General features: G+C 34.4%; 1 long non-coding RNA gene across 1 annotated transcript; it reads right to left on the bottom strand.

The window, feature by feature from the left end:
- Window positions 1–530: 530 nt before the first annotated feature.
- LOC128777406 (uncharacterized) lies at window positions 531–1,044 on the bottom strand. Its single transcript, XR_008422670.1, has 2 exons — window positions 830–1,044; window positions 531–682 (listed from the first exon to the last, which is right to left on the bottom strand). It is a non-coding gene; the product is annotated as an uncharacterized LOC128777406 (long non-coding RNA).
- Between the last annotated feature and the right edge of the window lie 4,775 nt (window positions 1,045–5,819).

The raw sequence follows: 5,819 nt of genomic DNA, 5'->3' as shown, positions 1-5,819 counted from the left end.
CTGAAACAGGCTCCAGGCTCTGAGCTGTCAGCACAGAGCCCGACGCGGGGCTTGAACTCACGGACCGTGAGATCATGACCTGAGCTGAAGTCGGACGCTTAAACCGACCAAGCCACCCAGGCGCCCCCATGATACATTTTTAAATTTAAAACTGCTCCCATGTTTTCCTTTAAGATTGATTTGAGTTAGCAAAATCATAAAGAATCTTACATTTGTGAAGAGGCATCTAACAATTATGACCCTAAAAGGAATCCTTCCATTTAGTTTTTTAACAGGTGGTTAAGCTACAAAATCTTTTTTTTTTTTTTTCAGTGTTGTAGCATTTTCGTTTTATTTGTTTTAATTATGAAAATAGAATTTACTGCTGTTACAGGCCTACAGAGAATCATTATTTACCATGGACTATGTTTGCTGGAGAAGTCTAAATGAGGAGGGCAAAAAGTCTGTAAATGAGATGTTAGGATCAATAAAATTTGTGGAGAAATGGAATTCCACATTCCTTGTTGACCCAGATCATTCCCCGAGATCTCTCCTTTTTAGACACACATTTATTTTTCACTTTATCTTCTGGCATCGAAGTCTGAGTGGGTAAAGCCTAAGCACTGTTTTGGCTCTGGTAACGATCTTGAAGGTAAGCAGCTTGGGTTAGCTCAGCTGACATTTGAGGTGTCACTTCCAGCACCTGAATTAAGGGAAACACAATACTTCGAAGCAGTCTCAAAATTCAGCGTGTACCAACACTACCTGGAACATTTTTAAAACATAGATTACTGCCCTCCCCCCCCTCCCCCCTCCCCCCCCCCCCCCCCCCCCCCAGCTTCTGATTCACCGGATCTGTAGCAGGATCCGGTTATTTGCCGGTTGTATTACCCAGGTGATGCTGATGCAGGAGGGCCAGGGAATCACACGGTGCTTTCAACCAGAAGAGGGGATTTCCTTGAATTAGGAATGCCAAACAGCAACACAAACCCGTCACATTCAGGTCTAAACTGGAACTGGAAAGTCCTAAAAATTCGCAGCGACTGTCCTGCATCCTCCACGTCCACGCAGGCATTACAAAATCTTAATCTTTACCAGATTAAATAACAAATGTTTACCCTTCTAAATCTCTACATATCTTACACATTCAGGTATTTCTTTCACATCAAGTATTTCTTGTCCATTTGTCTTTTTTTTTTTTTTTTGTCTTTCACCAATTAGGAAATATATCTTTTCCTTCCATCTTTTTTGCTGTATTGTCATAGCAAAAGAGGTTTTTATAACCCAGAAGTTTAGAAAGCCACCAATACTTTATGATACCTTTTATAGTGAGGGTCTATATAGCTAATTATTCTGAGAAAAAAAAAAAAGGGAACAGGGATTTAATTGTGGCAGGGAGACTTAATGGCCATAAACTTCATACTTTGGGGGGCGCCTGGGTGGCATAGTGGGTTAAGCGTCCGACTTCAGCCAGGTCACGATCTCGCGGTCCGTGAGTTCGAGCCCCGCGTCAGGCTCTGGGCTGATGGCTCAGAGCCTGGAGCCTGTTTCCGATTCTGTGTCTCCCTCTCTCTCTGCTCCTCCCCCGTTCATGGTCTGTCTCTCTCTGTCCCAAAAATAAAAAAAATAAATAAATAAAAAATAAAAAACTTCATACTTTGGGGACAATTAAGGCCTGGTGCATCTTGTTGCTTGTTTGTTGCTGTTTATATTGAGTGATTCAGTAGGGTACCCTGGTACTGATAGGATCTCTAGTATGCATAAATATAAATGACAACATTGTTTTCACACCATTACTTAGGTTGAGATAAATAGGGAATTGAATTAAAGTTAATGTTATTTTTTCCACAGCCATGCCCTTGAAAATGTTAAAATAATTAAAAAAAATATTCTCAATACTTAAAAAAAATCTCAATAGTTACATTCTATAATCTTGAGACACTCTTTTTCTGTTTTACCTTGAAGAAAAAAAATGGTGCATCATTTGAATCCACCAGAAAACTGGTTAATTAGCAAATAACAATGATAATAGCAGGAGAAGTGTCGGTATTAATAATAATAAATAAAAAATCAAGTTTCACTTGGACATTTTGACACTTCCCCTATAGAATAGGGTTGAGGACAACCATACTCGATAGCATTATCCAAACTGAACACTGTCAGAATACTGAAAAGCCTTCCTCAATGATGAGGGTATATGCCTGAGATAGTCATAGATTGAACAGCACTCACAGAAGTCCCCATGCTGGACAGAGGACAGGAGTCAGAGGATGAAAGAAGAAGTTTTCACAACCTTGCATGTTGGCACCACCCCAAATCCAGAATAATATGAATCATGAATAGAATTGCTTTCAGTGAACCTGACCACTGGAAAAAAAGGAGAAGTATCACAATATAGGAAAGAGGAAACTGAATTGCTCTCATTGGCAATAACATGGAGTGAGTGCTTGACATGAAGTTTTACATTACTCACTTGCATTGCAAGGTAAAATTTATTTTAGCCTACCTGAATGTTAAGTAATATAAAGTACAATAGAAAATATTTCTTTATAATTCCTTGCAGTTATCTTTTTTTCTATCACCAAGGGCTATCGAACTTTTAATTTGTGTTTCATGAATGACTTTAGCATCCGTACTCCATTATCTGAAGTGGATCTCAACCCTCTACTCAATGATAGTGGTGCTCCAACATTCAGACTCCACTTAATATTTGTCTCTTGGACTCATGGATTTTATCATAGTTGTTTTGTTTCTTTTTGTAAGGACTAGCATGTTTATTGCATTTATTGTTAAACATTTTTATTGTTAATTCAAGATTAACCTCTTTGAATAACTAAAAATGACTGCAATTTTTTTCATAGGTATATATATAAGTAAAATTATCTGTGTGTGTAAGACATATGTGAGATATTCAATTTCAAAAATGTATTCAACATCTATGTGTATTAGTATGCACGTAACAAAATTTTATACAAGCATATTGCCTTTTTTAGAAAGTAGGAGAAAAATACACACTATTCCTGTAATTATCAGTGAATATTGTTAAAGATAATTTACATTGTTGCACCATATGCCAACTAACAGGATATAAATTATAAAAAGTAAGCAAATTATTATACAAAAGAAAAAAAGATAAATTGCATTATTGTTTCTATCAAGTTTTTATACGAAAAACCACATACTTTCTTGGAATCTATCCTACAGAAAATTGAATAGATGTGAGCAAAAAATATATGTGTAAAGATGTTCACTGTACATAATTACTAAAAGGATAATTTAAAACAACATCAATTTCCATCGATTAACTACATGATGATATGTATAGACTGAAAATAATTATAAAGACTTGTAAAAGCCATTTGTTTATATAAGAAATATGTACATTTACTGATATTAAGGGAAAGAATCAACAAAGAAACAGCATGATAAGATTATTTTTTCTCTAAAAATACATGGCTGGGAAATTTTTACCAGTTAACTTTGTTACATTTGAAACTTTTACGGGCAGCAAGCATGATTTTTAAAATTCATTTACTATTGAGAATAAGATATAAACAATTCAACGTATTCATAGGACCAGGACATATGGATCTAAAATGTTTCATTTTTAGTAATTTATTAATTTTAATCCAACCATTATTATAACCCTAGTTTCTGTAATAAGAAAAATTCATTTACTTTAACAAAAACCACTAGGGGCACCTGGGTGGCTCAGTCGGTTGGGCGTCTGACTTCGGCTGGGGTCATGATCTCCGGTTTGCAAGTTCCAGCCCCGCGTTGGGCTCTGTGATGACAGCTCAGAGCCTGAAGCCTGCTTCTGATTCTGGGTCTCCCTCTCTCTCTGCTCCTCCCCTGTTCACATTCTGTCTGTCTCTCTCTCTCAAAGATAAATGAACATTAAAAAAAAAATGAAAAAAAAAACACAACAGAAACCACTAATAGTTTAGATTTAACAAAATAAATGCAGAGCAGGGAGTGAAAGTAATATATAGGTGAAACACCACTAAGTTTACATCACTTGTGATTCAAAGACAAATTATTAAATAGTACATATAATTTATTTCTTTTTTTGCTAGTTTATTTTAATGAATCTTAATATCACACAGACAATTAAATTAAGCCAGAAACATAATCAAGTAAATAATAATCAATGAATTAATAAGCATTTACTGAATCACCAAATGTTTTAAAATTGTATAGTTTTCTGAAAATAAGTGAAATATATGTAAAATGTACTCTATGGACATAGATGTTATTTATGTATATATCATGGTTCTAGACAGAAAGGAAATACAGAAAAAGGAAACGTATTTATTATTAGATATGAGTCTACATTCAAAGAATAAAATGCATTATATTTTTCATTTTATTTAATGGATACCTGTCCTTGTTACCATGGAAGTACGAATATGAACATACAGTTTGAATAATTTAGAATCCAAGAAAGTGTCCGTAGCTGCTCTCACAATCTAAATGGGGGACAATTGTGTTTATAGTTACTTTAGTTTCCAAGACAACATGATATGCATTCATGTGACTCTATGGAAACCAACAAACTTGTAATTGATGTTCAACCCTTGTGCTAGACAAACTCTGTGGGTTCTCAATATAAATGCTAATAGAAGGAAGGTGGGCAGCTCCCCGCCTCTGTGTTTCAAAATTGTACATCCAAGTCTCAAATTACCTTGGCATATCTCCTACATGGAAGTTCTATATAGATATAATATTACATTATTATTTATGCCACACATAGAATATGACTTGATTTTTAGTGACAAAATTATTTCTAAACATTTATCAGAAGGAAACACAGTTTACCCCCATTTCTAATCTACTAGGGTTTTTCTGAATAAAACAAGGTTTTAGGAAAAAATCTTCTAAAAAAATTATAGTAAGAACTTTAACACATCATTCATTAAGAATTGCCAGACTGGATACCTGAAACCAAATTTCCTGCCATTTATATGTTTACTGATTCTGTTTAGCAAAGTTCAGTCCACACAGTAAGAAGATCCTGAAAATCCTCCAACAACAATAACAAAAATGGGCAAAATAAATGGCATAATAGTTATCTCTGATACACCGTCTTTTAATTTCCCTTAAAATCTTCACAAAGGCAAGTGCATACTTTCCATAAATCTAACAATTTTAAATAATTAATATAAAATAATTACAATCTTCTACTAATTGCATGAATATTAATGTGGTAAAGCATGATTGTTAGGAAAGAAGCTCTATGGAGGATTTAGTTCTCATTTTATAATTTCACAAAATTAGATCCATAGGATTTGTGCCATTGAAAAGTAGGCAACATTGGCTGTATTGAATATGCTCACATATGGGAAGAAGCTAGATCCATTTCCTCTCATTTCTTTCTTAAGCAGTGCTCAATAAACAAATTAAGGAATGATATGAATTTCAACCCAGGAAAAAGCATAGAACTTAGAATAATAAGGTTGTGGGAACAATGGATAACTGGATCCAACATCTATAAATGGAGAAGATATTCACTGTCTTCCAAGTTAACTACGAGATAAAAACCATTCCAATACAAATACTAATGGCAGTGAGATGTTTTGCTAAAATGGCAGTGAGCACTGGTTGGTGATCAAAGGAATCTCAAACAATTTTACTATTGGCAAAAGTTTATTTTTCAGAATTACAATAAATTACCTTCATCTGAGCATCTGTTAGCAAATTAGTAACTAATTCAGGTGAATATACACCTTCCTGATCGATTCCTGGATATTCTTGTAGTGTTGCCAAGAAAGTATAGTATTTATTTTCCCTGTACATTTTAAGAAGTTCACGGAATTAAAAATCATAAAGATACAAAGAAA

This window comes from Panthera pardus, unplaced genomic scaffold (assembly GCF_024362965.1).
Source record: "Panthera pardus isolate Hobbes unplaced genomic scaffold, ASM2436296v1 HiC_scaffold_16, whole genome shotgun sequence".
Lineage (NCBI taxonomy): Eukaryota > Metazoa > Chordata > Mammalia > Carnivora > Felidae > Panthera > Panthera pardus.
Note: the sequence above shows the minus strand (reverse complement) of the source record. Positions and strands in the feature narration are given on the sequence as shown.